The sequence below is a fragment of the Panthera leo genome, chromosome D1 (genome assembly GCF_018350215.1).
Source record: "Panthera leo isolate Ple1 chromosome D1, P.leo_Ple1_pat1.1, whole genome shotgun sequence".
NCBI classification, from domain to species: Eukaryota; Metazoa; Chordata; class Mammalia; order Carnivora; family Felidae; genus Panthera; species Panthera leo.
In genome coordinates this window covers 79,624,540-79,643,874 of record NC_056688.1, presented here as the reverse complement: position 1 = coordinate 79,643,874, position 19,335 = coordinate 79,624,540, and the positions used below count along the sequence as shown (strand labels likewise).

General features: G+C 37.6%; 1 protein-coding gene and 1 long non-coding RNA gene across 4 annotated transcripts in view; both read right to left on the bottom strand.

The window, feature by feature from the left end:
- LUZP2 (leucine zipper protein 2) overlaps nucleotides 1-19,335 on the bottom strand; it is a 490,860-nt gene that overhangs the window by 373,801 nt on the left and 97,724 nt on the right. The gene's annotated exons all lie outside the window — the stretch shown is intronic.
- Nucleotides 1-19,335, bottom strand: part of LOC122200565 — a 52,434-nt gene that overhangs the window by 12,779 nt on the left and 20,320 nt on the right. The window contains exon 4 of the long non-coding RNA XR_006193857.1: nucleotides 15,448-15,636. This is a non-coding gene — a long non-coding RNA (uncharacterized LOC122200565). The remainder of the gene's footprint in view (nucleotides 1-15,447; nucleotides 15,637-19,335) is intronic.

The window sequence follows — 19,335 nt, the reverse complement described above, 5'->3', positions numbered from 1 at the left end:
TCTCTTACAGCCTCTCTTGCTCACATTTCACAGTACATCATTTTCTGAAAACACACAAATCTTAACATGCTCCTTAATGAGTCATCAATTACCTATTTTGGGAAGTCCAAACTTCTTGGCACTATATACATGGTCTGACTATTTTTATATTCATTATCTCCTATGATTATCTTAATATTCTAACCACCTGAAATGTTTGCTATTTCCTAGATATGTCATCCTCCTATGACAGCCAGAACATATAAGGAACACTTGGGTCTCTGTGCATTCATTCTCTTATTTGGAACATGAAGATGAATGTGGCAGCTCCATCTGGGATACTTGTGATGACTAAAAGTGTTAATTTTTATATGGCACTTAGAGATTATAATTTTTATAATTTTTTTCCTCCCTTAAACTTTGAGTTCCTTAAGGGTGAACACTGGTATCATATTCCCACTTCCTAACACAACCTTGGCACACAGTAACGGTTGAAAATTTTTGGATGAAGGATGCAAATGTTTTAATTTCACAAGATTTAGAAATATAAGACAAAAGACAAATATAAGACAAATTAATTCTTATAGCCATACATATATCGTTACATAGGTATAACCTCAATGTATCCATCCATATTAGGGGGAAAAATACATGAATCCTAAAACTCAATAATATTATCAAAAGTTACTTTTTCTATTGTGCTGTTTCTCGGCTACTCTAAAATTCATGAAAGCCCTGAATATAGAAGTTTAGTTCCTGAGTGGAACCAGCTCCTAGAACATAATTAGAATTGTTGAATTCTGTGGGAATGTATGTCCTTGAAAATACTTTTAAGACACTATAAACAAATGCTTCCATGTAGGCTAAGGATGCCTAGATAGATTCATTAACTTATTTTCACTCATTCAACAAATATTTACTTACTCTCACTGTTACCTTATCACAGTTTCTTCATATAAAGCAAAGCATGACCAGGTATAAAGGATATTTGAAATTTCACTTTATTTTAACCTATCATCAAACATGTTGTTTCTTAAAGTTGACAAAATTGTTTTTAATTTTTAATTATTTTTATCTATTTATTTTGAGAGAAACAGAGATATCACGAGTGGGGGAGGGTTAGAAAAGGAAACAGAAAATCCTAAGCAGGCGCTGTGCTGCCAGCACAGAGCCCAATGCAGGGCTTGAACTCACAAAACCATGAGATCATGACTTGAGCCAAAACCAAGAATTGGACACTTAATCAACTGAGCCACCCAGGTGCCCCTAAAGTTGACATTCTTAAATATAAGAGATAAAAAATCACTTACCTGGTAACACACTCATTAATATGGGATATTTTTATAAGATACTTATACACTAAATATACATAATCCTTCCCCATGGGATTTTAAGGCTACGGGGGTGGGGGGAGCAGGTAATAAATAATCACAATAAACATGTAATTACAAATTGTGGCCATAAGATGAAGTACAGAGTGAAATGAGAGAATACAAAAGTATGAATTAATTTAAATTTGTGCCTTTGGAAAGGCTTCTCCAGGAAATTATACTTAAATTGAGATCCCCAGGTCAAATAATAGCTAAACAATAAGGGCTAGACTGGGGGTGGGGGTATGTTGCAGAGACTGAGAAATTTCAGTATGGCTGGGATCTGAGTGAGTGCAGAAGAGGTGACCACTGATGGGCTAAGGGTCCAGAAGGAGTTAGTGACCAGATCAGGAAGGAACTTAGAGGTCAAGGTAGGGACTTTGGCACTTCTCTTATGAGCACTTGAAGTCAGTGAGAAGATTAAACAGGAAAGCGATTTATTTATATGTCTCCCTCTACAGTGAGTCTTTGAACTCAAGGAATATGTTTTCTTCATTCAGTGGGAGTATATCATTTGATTAAAAAAATAATAATAACTTTGGACTCAGACAGAATTGATTCCAAGCCCAGGCCCTATCATTTATGAGCTGTGTGATTTTGAGTAAGGTTCTTATAATTTTTATATGTAAAATAGGGATATAAATATGCCTACCTCACTGTTTGCATGAGGATCAAATAAGACGATGCAGTAATAGGCACTCTTTAAATAGGCACTGTTCTTCTTAATATCATCATACCCCCATGAACTAACATACTTACTTGCCCATGACAACTGCTCTATAAATGGGCTGACCTCTTTGCATAGTAAACAGCTATGGAATTTTTAATGGAAGTGGCATACTGTACCGCAGAGAAGGTCTTATCTCCAACAAGCTTTTAAAAAATGTTTATTTATTTATTTATTTATTTATTTATTTTTTTTTAAATTTTTTTTTTAACATTTATTTATTTTTGAGACAGAGAGAGACAGCGCGTGAACAGGGGAGGGGCAGAGAGAGAGGGAGACAGAGAATCCGAAACAGGCTCCAGGCTCTGAGCTGTCAGCACAGAGCCCGACGCGGGGCTCGAACTCACAGACAGTGAGATCATGACCTGAGCCGAAGTCAGACACTTAACCGACCGAGCCACCCAGGCGCCCCTGTTTATTTATTTTTGAGGGAGAGAGAGTCCATGAGCAGGGAAGGGGCAGAGAGAGAGAGGAACACAGAGGATCCCTGTCTTTAACTCATGAGATCATAGTCTGAGCCAAAATTAAGAGTTGGACACTTGACTGAGCCACCCAGGCGCCCCCAAGATACATTATTTTTTTAAGTAGAAATGAGTATGTGCCTACATCATATGGACTCTTTCCACAGCCCACAATTCCTTATATGCTTTTGTCTGGTCTATATTCCATTAGATAAGTTTCCCAGTGTTATAATTTATTCCAGCTCTATTTATCAAAGTTCCCAATCTTTACCAGAAAGCCATAGAGTCAGCCTTCTAAGATGTCCTAAAGTTCCTGGAAATGGACTGTTAAACCCCCTTAGTTGCTCCTGGTACAGCAAATTCTTGATGGCCTCTCACTGGCCTTAGAGCAACAGACCAGGGCTAAAAATGGAGTTTGAGCTCTCCAAACACCAGAAGCTAATCAATACGTCTTTGGGCAATATGTCACATTGTGAAGAGACACAACATTCAATCAGCCCCAGTCACACTCTGCTGTCTTATAATGGCTCAACCTGAATTCCCCATGTGTCAGCTTCCTAGTAACAGATGACAGTGCTACAGAGAGAGGATTTTGCACAGACCATTGGCCTCTACCCAGTTTAAAGCCCCATCACTCATGTTGGCCGAGCTGAGTTCTCTAAGAAAGACAGCATATCCCTCTTAAGAATACAAAGATGCTACGCCTGGGTGGCTCAGTCGGTTGAGCATCCGACTTCAGCTCAGGTCACGATGTGTCGGGCTCTGGGCTGATGGTTCAGAGCCCGGAGCCTGCTTCTGATCCTGTGTCTCCCTCACTCTCTGCCCCTCCCCCATTCATGCTCTGTCTCTCTCTGTCTCAAAAATAAATAAACATTAAAAAAAAAAAAAAAAAAAAAAAAGAATACAAAGATGCTAGGCTGGATACATGAAGACAGTTGCAGCATCTAGAAAGATCTCAGGGGTTTGATCTGTCTTTAAGGCAGTACACAGAGAACTCTGTAGATACTGTCTTCATAGGAAGGTGATAAGACTTCTCTTAACATACACCCGATACTCACCAGAGCTGACCATAACACAAAACTCAGCCCTGAGTGCAGAAAATAAAATGGCTACCACTCCATGTGATCTGAGTTCTCCTCACAATCCCAATTCCCTGAATGCATACTCTTAAGACTTCTTCTCATTAGGGTTTCTAGAAAGTAATTGTTAAAGTGCTACAATACAGATTACCTGTCAGATTTATGAGAACAGATTTCACTGGGGTTCTAAAACAATACTATCGCTTTCGGGTGATAATCAAAGCTGCCTGTATTGTGGTTTGATGGGGTAACTTGTCTTCACTTTTATGTTTTGCTTTTATACTTGCTCCCAAGTCCTGCATATTTTCATGATCCATGTCTTTGAATCCTTTTGTCTTTGATTCCTGTTTCCAGCCTTCACAGTCCTCTTCATTTGGAAACAGTGCTTACCGCCCTGTAGCTAATCCCCAGGAGACCAGTTGTATTTACTCTGGCTCATCCCATTCTCTGTTTCTGTAAGAAATGGCTTGAACTGGTGCTCTGTGGTCCATCTCTCTATGGACCTCCTTAGAGGAATGGGCAGTGCACCATGGAGGGGGAGAGATGTAGGCACTGTGAGTTCTGGGACATCCATTCATGTCAACCAGACACAACTGTGTTAGGAAATCAAATACTGCAGAAAGTTGTCACATGTGTGGTTCCACAGACTCCCCCCCCCCCACCCCCCAACAACTGAAGTATTTGTATTGGCTCACAGGAGAAAACAACCTTAAAGGAGCTTAATTAACTTGCCATGTTTTACATAAATAACAAATAGCTGAGACTGTATTTAAACTTAGGCCTTATTTCACATGCTGGTTTTAATCTAGATATTACTGAAGTATAGGGCAATATAAATTCATCCTCTTCACAATAAATATATACTTTACCAGAATTTAAAAGTACATCTCTCATAACTAAATTCAAAGAACATCTCTCATAATTAAACAAAAATTAAAACATTTAAGTAAATTCAAAGTACATCTCTCATAATTAAACAAAAATTAAAACATTTAAGTAAAATTTGGGGGCATCTGCTTGGCTCAGTGGGTAGAGCATCCAAATCTTGATTTTGGCTCAGCTTATGATCCCAGGGTCATGGAACAGAGCTCCGCATGGGGCTCCACACTGAGCATGGAGCCTGCTTAAGATTCTCTCTCCCTCTGCCCCTTTCCTCTTCTCACACTCTCAAAAAAAAGGGGGGGTTAAGTAAAATTTTATGTATTCTACTTAAGTATGTATATTTAAGTCTGTATGTATGTGTATTTTGTGTGTGTATACATATATATATAGCATATTGATTATATATTTATGTTAATTTTATACCTATTGTTACATTATACAAGAGTCAGAACCACAGCAACTTTTTTTTAAACATTTATTTATTTTGAGAAAGAGAGAGCATGTGGGAGGGGCAGAGAGAGAGGGAGAGAGAGAATCCCAAGCAGGCCCAGCACCATCAGCACAGAGCCCAATGTGGGGCTCAATCCCACAAACCATGTGTTCATGACCTGAGCCAAAATCAAGAGTGGTTCGCCTAACAGATTGAGCCACCCAGGTGCCCCAGAACCAGAGCAATTCTTAGAGATTTAGTTCAATCTCTCTTTTTGTGGAAGACAAATGAGTCTCAGAATAGTAATTTTCTAAGTGTATTCAACCAATTAAGAGTCATAACTGACATTAAGCCAGGAATTTGTAATTCAATGTTTCTTTCTAATATACAGGAACATCATTTATTTATTTGAGTCTCAGGATAATTTTACAAATTGTTCCAGCAGCTAATAGCAACATTTTACACACAGAAAAATAGGCCAAGGATGGGAATATATATATCTCATCCCATCCTTGCCACTAACTTTAGGATCACATATCTCAATAGTGTCAAGGATAAGACTTGAAAGTCTGGCTCTCTTGTCTCCTTATCCAGCATTTTGCTCACCATGGTATCTGACATCGTCTTCGTATGAGAAAAAATATACAGATTCACTTTTTTAATGGAAAACGAAATTAAATATTTAAAAAGTGGAATGGTGTGCCTTATAAATCTAAATTCAATTTATCAGATTAAAGAGAGAGAAAGAGAGAGAGAGAGACCTCTGATATTGGGCAACTGGATTTTGTTTATTTTTTAAAATATGTATTTATTTTAGAGAGAGAGAAGAGTGCGGGCACACACGTGCAAGTGGAAGAGGGGCAGGGAGAGGGAGATAGAGGATCAGAAGCTGGCTTTGTGCTGAGAGCAAAGAGCCCCATGTGGGGCTCAGAACTCAGAAATCAAGAGATCATGACCTGAGTTGAAGTCAGACACAACTGACTGAGCTGCCCAGGTGCCCCTGGCAACTAAATTTTAAAGATAACAGTTTTATTACACTGAATTAAGTGTTTGGGTTTTTGGTTTTTATGAGTTGCGTTTTTTTTTTTAATTCAAATTTCTGTGAAGTATGAAAGTGAATTCTGACTCACCACATAGTGACCACTCTAATTAAATGGGAGATTTGTGGGTATTCATACCAGTTAATACATGACCTTACAAGCATTTTTGTTATACAATATATTTGTTACATATTTCCACTTACATCTAAAGAGGTCATTCAAAGAGAATGTGACTTACCATGTATGACTGAACTAGTGGTCTCTCTAAAAGACACAATCTACTCCCAAGGCCCTGACTATATCAGTGAAGATAATTAAGGGACTGATGAATCTTCACTGAAGTCATGGTATAGTTACTGTGACACACAGGAGGCAGGAATCTGGCTTTATAATTAAAGAATCCAAGGAGGAAAATTGCTCTGAGCAGCAACAGTGTTCCATGAAAAGGGCAAATGTCATTTTATTAGAGCTCAATTTTAGGAATGAATCGATGCGTCCACAAAATAGAACTCTAATCAAGGATGACAAGGGTGTGGAAAGACAAGGAAACCAGAATAGATACAACACCAATTAGATTTTAAGATTTCTGCTAGGCACCAAATAGATTATTTTATTTAAAACTCACCATATTAGTGAGAGGAAAATGTCATTATTTACATTTTTCAAAGGCAGCTAATAAAGGTTAAGTAAATTACCCAAGTATCTATAGCCGGCTTGAGATGAAGGTGAAATTCAAGTTGTACTTGACTCCAAATCTCATAAATTACATCTTCTACAAATCAATCACGTGGATTCCTGAAGCTTCTAAAAAGGTAAGCTCAGGCCTACAAAATATCATGGTCTTTTATTTTCTCTCTGGCATAATTTTTAGTGTTTTCTTTATTTTCAGTTGTTGCCTAGGCCAGAAACAGAATTTAGTAAAGAATACCTCAGAGCAGGGAACACATCAGTCTTCTGTATGATATAAAAGGCAAGTGAAGAATGTAGGACTCAAAGTATGTTTATAAGGCTGGTTAGATATATGGAATCACAAAGGACATCGGGTAAATATTCCTACTTCTTAAAACCATGCCCCACACAGACTTGTACAGAGCAAGTATCCAAAACCATCTCTAAATTTCTACCACAATTTATCCTTTCCAGTTAATTAAGACATTACTAGTTATTGTGTATTTGCCAATACTTTTACAATTATATAATTATATAATACCTGTTCAAGCATCAGATTTTGAGTTTTAATAGCTACACATTCGTTTTAGTATCCCAAGAGGATCAATATCCAGGAGATCAAAACACCACTCAGCAGAAACAGAATCCATCAAGGAAAAGCATGATACTTACATGAAGCCACAGGAGAAATGATACATTTAAAAAAAAAAAAAAGAGTATTATCTTGATAGCTTTCAAAAATTTGTACTTCACGGGGTGCCTGGGTGGCTCAGTTGGTTGAGCATCTGACTTTGGCTTGGGTCATTATCTCACAGTTTGTGAGTTTGAGCCCCACATACAGCTCTGTTCTGACAGCTCAGAGCCTGGAGCGTGCTTCAGATTCTGTGTCTCCCTTTCTCTCTCTGCTCTTCCCCCACTCATGCTCTGTTTCTCTCTCCTTCAAAAGTAAACATTAAAAAAATTTAAAAATCTGTACTCTGCCAGCCTATATACCAAGACTTACTATGCTGTATAAGTTAAGAAACAAATGACCCTGTAAGATCTTAGACTTTTGATCAATTATAGACAATTATGTTGCTGAAGGCTTGCCCTCAGTTACAGCCACCTGGAAGGTAAAAGGCTCATTAACAAGTCAGAGACCGGATGAGAGAACTATAAATTTTAGAATAGAAAAACGAATGGAAAGGTGCCAGCATCTTATTACTTCCACTTACTGGGTAAATTGGGATAAATGTTTATTAGTCTCTTTTGAGCCTCTATTTCCTTTCCTGTAAAATTGGGAACATGAGTGTCTCTTACACTGTCTTCTTTTATTAATCTCTTGGTTAAACTGTCTGCCTCAGTTGTTAGACCCAGTTGTTAGCTTTGGCTAGTTGCCAACTGATCGCTCTACTGTTTTTCATTCTTCCTTGGGGCATAAACGGTTTTATCCAGTTAAATTTAGACCCCGTTGGAGGGGTAATCTTTTGATGCCAGTTTTTGAGTTTTGTGGTGACCTTGGGAGGGATCTTTTTAGCTTGCTCTTTCCAGGATTTTGTGGTAAATTTCTAGCTGGTTTAGAAGCTTAGCTTTTTGCTCTCAAAGGCCCCCATCTTCCTCTTAAATGCCATAATCTAAATTGTTTCCCAGAGCATTCTTGAACTTCCCCCCAACAGTGTTCAAAATAAAAGCAGTTCACTGTTTTTTATGGCCTGCAAATTTGGCAAATACTCTGTGCCACTGCTACACAGCTAGAATTTGGGACGCACTTCTCAGGGTGATACCCTCTTCCCAAGCAGGCACTGAGCTGGGGCAGTAACCTTTTTTTTTTTTTTTTTTTTTCAGCTTACTTCTTATCTTGGAACTTCAACCCTACTAGTGGGTAGGACAAGGATGACTGATGGCCCAGTCATCCAAGCCTGCCACATCTAGGGTAAATCTTCACCCTATGAGTTGGGTCTGGTGGAGGACAAGAGTCCTGGAATTCTCCTATGCTGTTGCCTGGGTTAGAGATTCTGCTGCAATGTGGAGCCTGCACCCTGCCCCCTCAGAGTATGTGGGTGGGCGAGGAGATCCGTGTTCTAGTCTGCACCCACCCCAAGTAGCACTTCCATCACACTGAGCTCAGAGATTGTGGCCCAAATGCCCAACTCTCAATGTTCTCAGTGAGATTGAGTAGGTATACCTCAATAAATGATTCTTTACTGGGGCACCTGGGTGGCTCAGTTGTTTAAGCATCCGACTTCAGCTCAGGTCATGATCTCGCAGTCCGTGAGTCTAAGCCCCGTGCCGGGCTCTGTGCTGACAGCTCGGAGCCTGAAGCCCGTTTCAGGTTTTATGTCTCCCTCACTCTCTGCCCCTCCCCAAATCATGCTCTGTCTCTGTCTCTCTCTCTCTCTCTCTCTCTCTCTGTCAAAAATAAACATTAAATTTAAAAAAATGGTTATTTTATCTATGCTCTTATAACAAGTTCTAGAAATCTACAAAAATAATTCATCATTTTCACCAGTTATGGTTGCTTCACTGGGGAGTGGATTTGTAGGGTTCCTCGGACTATCATTCCATAAGTCATCTCTATCTTGTATTTTTATTTTTGTAATTAATTAATTAATTAATTAATTAATTTTTGAGAGAGAGAGAGAGAGAGAGAGAGAGAGAGCATGAGTGAACAAGGGGCAGAGAGAGGGAATTCATGAAGTGCAGAGAGAGAGGGAGAGTGTGGAGCCCAGAGTGGGACTCAAAGTCACCCAAAGTGACTAGAGCTCACAAACCATGACATCATGACCTGAGCCAAAGTCAGATGCTTAATCTACTGAGCCACTAAGGTGCACACAGTATCTTGTATTTTTAATTTAAATTTTTTTAATGTTTTATTTATTTTTGACACACAGAGAGGCAGAGCATGATTGCGGGAGGGGAAGAGAGAGAGAGAGACACAGAATCCAAAGCAGGCTCCAGGCTCTGAGCTGTCAGCACAGAGCCTGACGCGGGGCTTGAACTCACAGACTGTGAGATCATGACCTGAGCTAAAGTCAGACGCTCAATGGACTGAGCCACCCAGGCATCCCTCAGTATCTTGTATTTTTAAATAATCTCTTCCATCACTTATGGAAGACTTACTACAGCAGCAAACACCACAAAATATCTTAAAGCGTTTGGTCAGAGGACTCGTGTACATATATTGGAAAAGCATGACTCCAAAAATGTTTTATCACTTTCCAAAACAAATTGCTATTCCATACCTAATTATTTATAGGACAACTGTATCTTACTGAAAGCTTCTTTGGATTAAGTCTATAGTTTTTAATTAGTTTGAATCATTATAACGTGTTGTTTTACAAAAGTGTACAGAAAAATAAAAACAAATTGTGCGTGTGTGTTGTGAAAAGTATAATAAAATGGAGTCATTTATGTTAAGAGGTTTGAAAATGGAGCTGGAGGGGGGGCACCTGGATAGCTCAGTAGGTTGAGTGTAGGACTTCAGCTCAGGAGTTCATATCTCATAGTTTGTGACTTCAAGCCCCTCACCTAGCTTGCTGTTGTCAGCACAGAGCCCACTTCGGATCTTCTGTACCCTCTTTCTCTTTGCCCCTCACTTTCTTGCACTCTAAAATAAACAAACATTAAAAAAAAGAAAAAGAAAATGGAGCTGGAAGGCCATTAAGGAGGTGGGTCTTATTCAAGTCCTCATGGGAGGGACCATGAAATTTTGAACTGGGCCAAACCACAAATATTCCAAGGACTCTGCCCAAACCCCTGCAACTTGGTATGGTAATAGACTTGATTAGTGACAGCCTTAGCAACAAATCCTGTTTAGCCAAGACTAGTTTTCTTTCTGACACCAACACCAATCAAAGTCTTTGTAAACAACACATAAAAATATTCCCTTTTCATCTTTAGAAATCCCGGCTTTTGAGATCTTATCACTTACAATGACATGGATAGGCCTTTCTCTTGTAGAGAAAGACAAATACCATATGATTTCCCTTATATGTGGAATCCAAAAAATTGAACAAAGAAACAAACTAAAAAGCAGACTTTTAAATACAGAGAACAAACTGGTGGTTGGGCAGAGGGACAGTGGTTAAGAGGGATGGGTGAAATAGAGAATTAAGAGGTACAGACTTCCACAGGCACCTGGGTGGCTCAGTTGGTTAATCAACTGACTTTAAGCATCGGATCTGACTTTGGCTCAGGTCATGATCTTGCAGTTTGTGGATTCAAGCCCTGTGTCAAGCTCTGTGCTGACAGCTGAGAGCCTGGCGCCTGCTTCAGATTCTGTGTCTCCCTCTCTCTCTGCCCCCACGCCACTTGTGCTTTCTCTCTCATTCTCAAAAATAATTAAAAAAAATTAATCTTTAAGAGGTATAAACTTCCAGTTATGAAATAAATAAGTCACAGAGATGAAAAGTACCACATAGGAAATACAGTCAATAATATTGTAGTAATATTGTATGGTGACTGGTGACAGAGGGTGACTACACTGAGTAATGCATAGAATTGTTGAATCAATACATCCTACACTTGAAACTGGTATAACATTGTGTGTTAATTATATTTCAGTTTGAAAAAAAAAAACAGGTCATGAACAAATTAAAAAAAATATATATGTATCATCTCTCTTGGAACAGGAAAAGGACTTTAGGGAAAAACTAAGAAAATCTTAGTAAAATATGGGCTTTCGTCAATGAAAAAAAAACAAAACAACCTGATGGCTTTTGTTTCCCAGTGCTGCCTAAAATGTGCTCCCTAATTGCCATTCTAAGGATCCCAAAATGGTGGGCATTTTGTATGTGTCTGCAGGTATATTTACTGAGACTTCTCACTTCAGGTACTTTTTCCCTGGTTAACTATACAATCCCAACTCCTGTAACTGCTCCTTAGAAAATCCATTTGTGCCATAATTCATAAAAATCTTAGTCTTCTCATTCTTCTTGTGTCTCTTTGAAAGTATTCACAAATTTTAGTTAATGCAATGATATTTTGTTCCTTTATTGCATTTTGATTTTACCAGGAGAATGATAAAGTCAACCCAAAATAGTTTGCTAAACTCTTTAAGCATTACAGAAATTTTGAATTTTATTAAAAAACACTTCATACATCATATAATTGTATAGAGTCTGATGATATTCTATTTTCATACTGTGGAAATGTATTCTCATCATTCTAAATTGTCAATTAATACTGTGAACTCAGCAAGTGGGTGTTGAGGGGATAGGGGCCGTCAATCCTTTGATTTGCTATTTTGTACCCTAGCAAGTTGATGACTCGAGAAATTAAAACAGAGATGATAGATATAAATTGATAGATGAGTATATAGATATATCCCCCCAAATTAGACAAATATATGTTCATTACAACTCTGAGAAAACTAATATCCCTTCAATAGAATAATTATATCTACTCTATACTCTAATCCTTTTTTTCAAGTTTTTATTTAAATTCCAGTTAGTTAACAGTGTAATATTAATTTCACCCACTTAATCCATCCCCCCAACCACCTCTCTTCCAGCAACCCTCAGTTTGTTCTCTACAGTTTAGAGTCTGTTTTCTGGTTTGCCCCCCCCCTTCCCCATATGTTCATCTGTTTTGTTTCTTAAACCCCACATATGAATGAAATCATGCAGTATTTACCTTTCTCTGACTTAATTTGTTTATCATAATACTCTCTAGCTCCATCCACGTCATTGCAAATGGTCATATTTCATTCTTTTATATATATATCCATTATATATATATTATAATGCATTATCTATATATATCCATTATCTATATATATCCATTGCATATATATATATATATATATATATATATACATCTATATATATATATATATATATATATATATATATATATATATAGATGTATATATGTACACACCACAACTTCTTTATCCATTCATCAGTCTATAGACACTTGGTCTCTTTTCATAATTTGGCTATTATTAACAATGCCGCTATAAATATGCATGTATCCCTTCAAATCAGTATTTTTGTATCCTTTGGGCAAATACCTAGCTAATAGTGCCATTGCTGGATTGTAGCGTAGTTATATTTTTAATTTTTTGAGAAACCTCCATACTGTTTTCCAGTTGCACCAGTCTGCACGCCCACCAACAGTGTAAGAGGGTTCCCCTTTCTCTGAATTCTTGCCAATACCTGTTGTTTCCTGTGTCATTAATTTTAGCCATTCTGACAGGCATGGTATCTCATTGTAGTTTTCATTTGTATTTCTCTGATCATGAGTGATGTTGAGCATCTTTTCATGTGTCAGTCACCTATATGTCTTCTTTGGAAAAATGTCTATTCGTGTCTTCTGCCCCTTTTTTAACTGGTTATTTGGTTTTTGGGGTTGAGGTTTATAAGTTCTTTACATATTTGAATACTAACTCTTTATAATATATATCATTTGAAATGATAAATTCCTAGAAGCACATGAACTACCCAGACTGAAACAGGAAGAAATAGAAAACTTGAAAACCAAGTTGTTCACTACAACTCTGAGAAAACTAATATCCCTCTAATAGAATAATTATATCTACTCTATACTCTAACTCTTTTTTTTCAAGTTTTTATTTAAATTCCAGTTAGTTAACTTACAGTGTAATATTAATTTCACCCACTTAATCCATCCCTGCAAAATAGAAAACCAAGAAAACTTGGTTATACTGATAACCAACAAAGTAATTGAACTAGTAATCAAAAATCTCCTGAAGATGTCTTCGACAGGGGAATTATACCAAATATTTAAAGAATATAAGAATATAAGTTAATACCTAATCTTCTCAAACTATTCCAAAAAACAGAACTGGAAGGAAAACTTCCAAACTCATTCTATGAGGTCAGCATTACCCTGATGCCAAAAACAAAGATTCCACTAAAACAAGAACTGAAGGCCAACATCTGAGGAGGATGGATGCAAAAATTCTCAACAAAATACTAGCAAATTGAATCCAACAGTACATTAAAAGGATCATACACCATGATCAAATGGGATTTATTCCTGGGTTGCAAGTGTGGTTCAACATTAGCAAATCTCTACACTAATTCTTTTTTTTCAAGCAAATCTCTACTCTAATTCTAATTTTTTTTTAATTTATTTATTTTTGAGAGACAGAGAGAGACAGAACATGGGAAAGAGAGGGGCAGAGAGAGGGGGAGACACAGAATCCGAAGCAGGCTTCAGGCTCCAGGCTCTGAGCTGTCAGCACAGAGCCCGACATGGGGCTTGAACTCATGAACCGCGAGATCATGACCCGAGCTAAAGTCAGACACTTAACCGATGGAGCCACCCAGGCACCCCACATACTCTACTTCTTAAAAGATATTTCAGAACATAAGGAGAGAGGGTATCAGGATACCATCTTCATTGCTTTATAGAAATTCATTGACAAGGTTTTTTAAGGTGAAACTTTAAAATTTTGTTTTTGTTTTTGTTTTTAAGTTTTAAGAGCTCAGATTCAAGGCATTACAATACCCCAAAAAATAAATCCTCAAGTGTTTGGTCTAACAAAGTCAGTGTTTTCAGAAATAATTATGATTGTTTGTTTTATTTGATCTCTTGAACTAAATTAGGGATGGTATTTGCTCAGAGAAAGAAGTTTCTTTACTATAGGGGCACGTGGGTGGCTCAGTTGATTAGGCATCCGACTCTTGATCTTGGCTCAGGTCATGATTTCGCAGTTTGGGAGCTTGAGCCCCACATCGGGCTATGTGCTGATGGTACAGAGCATGCTTGGGATTCTCTCTCCCCTCTGCCCCTCCCCCACTTGTGCACACACACACTTCCACTCTCTCTCTCAAAATAAATATATAAACATTAAAAAAATTAAAAAAAAAAAGAAGTTAAATGGTTCAGATTAATACCCACATCATAACCTTCTAAAACTCAGCATGATTGCTCTCATATTGATGCCACTCTGTATGAAACATAATTTCAAAGTCTTTATTATTAGTCAGAACTCAGTAGGAAAGTCTTAGAAAGGAGAGGCCTCACTTCTGCTTTGTACTATTGTTAAATTTACAGGCTGGTCTTTGGGGTGTTTAATAATAAATATCTCCAGTCCTCTTCTGGCAGTTCTCTCAAACTTGATCAGGATAAAATTTGAATTATTACCCCAACCCCACCAAAAAGAAAAGTTAATAGCTTCCTTAAATATTAGACATAGCACATAGACAAACCGGGACTGGCCTCCACCAAATCACAGTGGGCATGTGTTTGAAAATGTATCTCGAGTTTAGCACATGGACTTCTTAAAGAAAAAAGTCAAACAAATTAACATTCAAGACAGATAACCTGAGAAGTATGTCAGATCATTACTAGTCTACATTAACTTCATTACTTTGGGAAAACTAAAACAAAAGAAAACAAAAACAAAACAAAACAAACAAAAACGCACATTTAAATATGTTGCTAAAGCCAAACAAGTGATATATGGCTGAGCTAAAATTAGCACTCAGTTGGGTGTCACAGACCAGGCTCTTCTCCTGTGTCAGCTTCACTTTCCTGATAGAATAGCATATAATTCTTATTCTGTATTTCTTTTTTTTTAATTTTTGTTAATGTTTATTTATTTTAGAAGGAGTGAGAGACAGAGTGTGAGTGGGGGGAAGGCAGAGACAGAGGGAGACACAGAATCTGAAGCAGGCTCCAGGCTCTGAGCTGTCAGCACAGAGCCCAACGCGGGGCTTGAACTCACGAACCGTGAGATCATGACCTGAGCCGAAGTCCGACGCTTAACCGACTGAGCCACCCAGGCGCCCCATTATTTCTGTATTTCTATAGGAAACAGCGAATGCGTTCTAGAAGGCTAAAAGGTATTTTAATGTTACCATTAGTTTATCTTTGTTTAGTTGAAATTCCCAGTTCAGGAATAACGGGCAGCACTCGTACATTGTTCAGCATTGTTTTAGCACATATCTCCCCATGGTAATGCTGTATCTTCAGTAATTATCTGTTGAATGAGTTAATTTGTCCCTCAGAGAGTAATGAGAGAGCTACGTGCCAGATGTATGTGCAGCCTGCAATGAAAGATAAAAGATAAATAAAGTATGCTTTTAAGAACCTCACACTTTAGTAGAAAAAGGGCCACACCAGTAAGACACAGTAGAAAATCTAAATATCATGAGATGTTGCACGTCGGAGAAGGTCAGAAGGTGGAGTGACACCCCTCATTTTATTTAATACTGTATTGGAAGAAAAGCTGAACTCACTTTTTTTTTTTTTTTTGCATTGCAATTTACATAGAATGATCTCAAAAATCCATCCCCACAATTAATTAAACATCCTTTAAATCTCACCTTAAAAATGGTGAAACTCAGGCCTAGAAAACTTATGTAATATTTTAATGTGCCTGATATCACCAAGTTAAAAGAAATGCCAAAAAAGGAATAGCAATAAATATCCACATCTACATATAAGAGATTATTTTGTGACTCAGATCACATGTGAATTTATTAGATTAATGTAGATGTGGAATAATGCATGACTACGTTAAGAATTCTACACTATAATTGCACATATCTATACATACCTAGATAATTAGTTTTTCCCTTTTCTCTCACCACACACTTTACAAAATAGTTCTTTCAAAGAGCAGCATGGTCATAGCTGCTCCTGAATTCACAATGTTATAGTGTCTGTGGCATATTTCTGGCTCTCACTTGGGCGATATTCAAATATCCCCAAAGAACATCAACACTGGAAGGCTTAGATAAATATTCCTCTGACATGTAAGCTAATGAACCAAATATTATCCTAGAAAACTGTCTTCCATTCAAAAACTGAGAGTCAAGCTAAGACTTTTTGGGTCACTCAGAAATAATTTTCAGAATCATACATTGGGGGTTGGGTGGAAAGGCAGGAAGAGACGACCTCACTTCCTGAAAACTGTGTCTTGGGATTTCATGATGGAAAGCTCAGACCCTTACACTTTCCTAAGGTACAGTCTCATACCTATGGAACCAGATATACAGCTTTTTATACAATGTGGGGAAGTGAATATACCATAACCCTATAAAAGTGGCCCTTGATAGTCGTTACACCACAAATACATTTTACCCTTTGTGAAATAGTAAGGAACTTCCACCTTCCTTATTCTCACTTCACTTCTCCCTCAAGGAATGGAGACAGGTTTATCTGAAGGGGCATCATTCATATTGGTGGGCAAATTAGGGATTAGAGGAAACGTACGAGAGCCTGGCTATGGCTATACATCAAAGCCATCTTTTCTGTTCAGGATTCTCAATAACAAAGCTGATATTTTTATTTCCTTCTTGTATTTTTACATTGATTCTAGGTTAGGGGGAATTTAAGCGTAATTATCACCTTCAAAATTCAACACACAAAATTGGACATGAAGCACTTGAGAGACAAAAATCTCCTTTCTGAATTCTAAATATGAATTCTCCAATAGACAAATGCCCACATAGCATTTCAATATATTCATATTCAGGTATACTTCTAACTTTATAAAAGAAATCACATGTCAATAGTACATGTACCTCTTTTTCCCATATATGTAGAAACATATATTTAACCAGTGATTATTTGTGAGAATCTAAGTCTGAACAACCTTAAATTGCTGTCACGGTCAAGAATTAGCATACCCTGTGAAGTCACAGGGGTTTCAAGAAATTTCAAGTGTGTTTTTGTCACTAGTATTTGCTAACAATAACAGAACTCATTTAATTCCTCCTCATCATATGCAGTGAATACAATTTACATTTTTTTAAAGATTTATTTATGTATTTATTTTGAGACGGAGAGAAAGTGTGAGCAGGGGAGGGGCAGAGAGAGGGGAGAGAGCAATAATCCTAAGCAGGCACAGAGCCCAATGTGGAGCTCAACCCACCAACCTATGAGATCATGGCCTGAGTGACGTCGGACGCCTGACTGAGCTATCCATGCACCCCAAGTAATACTTTTTTTTTTAAAATGGTAACAAAATTTATTGGGTAGAGAAAATTCAAAACAATTTGGAAACTGTCATAAAAATAATATATGACTTCTCACATTCAGCTTTCTGAGAAATAGGCTTGTTTAAATTAAAACATAACAGATTAATCTATTAAGGGAGTTGGTAAAGAGAGACCAATACTGTTTTTAAATTAATTAAGCAAGAAGGCCATTTGACTGAGGTGGCTCTAATGCCACAGTGGCCTAGGTAAGCAAACCAAAATCTAATTGCCTCAAAGTTACAAAACCAAAACTCTTAAGAACAGCCAACCACAAAAATAGCCTACTAGGCTTTAAGCAGTGGCCAGTCAAATAATTTCCTTCCTTTGCTTCTGCACTTTATAGAAGTCTTTTCTCTGGCTCCTGTCTGTAGAGTGCTCCTAACCACTTCCGGTTCAGCACCGCAAAAATGCAATTAAGTGGCCATTATCTTCATCTCACAGACCTGAGCCCTGATATTTAGAAAGGTTGATAACTTGCTGAGAAGTACACATCTTCCCAGTGGAACAACTGCAATCTGAACTCACATTTCTCTGAGCTCTGAGCTTTCTTCCATATAGCACTAATGAAAGCTTCAGGGGAACTTTCTAAATTATTTTAAACCTCTAATCTCCTTATATTAGTTTCCTAGTCCTTTCATAACAAAGTACTGCAAACTGGGTGGCTTAACAACAACAGAAATAAGTTCTTTCACCATTTTGAAAACTAGAAATCCAAATTCAAGGTGTTGGGAAGGTCATGCTCTATCCGCTAGCTTCTGGTGGTTGCCAACAAGCCTTAGTGATTCTTCCAATCTCTGCTTCTTCTTGTCACATGGTCATCTTCCCTGTGTGTCTGCAGGGAGATATACTCTCACCCATGTGAATTTTACCTTTAGCTCCGATTCTCGTCTTATAAGAACATGAGTCATTGGATTAAGGGCCAACCTTACTCCAGTATGACCTCATCTTAAGTTACATTAAGATCTCATTTCAAAGAAGGTCACATTCACAAATACCAGGTGCTAGGGTAACAACATGTCATTTAGGGGGATACTGGTATAACAAAAGCTTACTTGAAAACAAAGACGAGTGTTAAAATTTCGGTTTCTTTCTAACAACAAAATACAATTCATACTTACGTGTGAGAATGAGTGGCAAAGGATTTTGACTTACAGGATATTGTAACTACACAAGGTTTTTTTTTGTTTGTTTTTTCTTCATGTACGTCTCAAAATTAGTCGTGTCAAAAAATAGTGAGACTATTACTGTATTACTGACAAATATCTCAGTATATCTTAGCTATAATGATGCTCAAATAATTCTAAATTTTAGGAGGGTCAAAGAAAAACGGTAGAATATGGTAACAGAAGAGGAAGAGAAAATAATTAATAAAAAAAGCAACCGATGAGAATGAAGTAAAAGGATTAGCACCTATTTAGCCTGGACAGATGAAGGCTAATTTCTCACACTTGTTACATTTGAATTTGAGTATTAGAAGATTCTGAGGCAGAACAACGAATAGACAATGGGTAGTGTTGTGGAGGGTGAGTTCAAGACAGGACAATTGCAGGCAAAATATGGAAGGATATTTTGACAATTAAAGTGATCCAAAGACAGAAGGATTCTGAATAAGGTGGGGACTAAGCTATCAAGATGGGCCAGATGATATCTGGGAGGTGATGGTGTGGTAGGGATTTACACAAACAAAACCTGGGTGATGATACGCCTCACCAATACACCCCAAGAATCTGTACCATGGCCAGTCATCTTACTGTTTCTAAT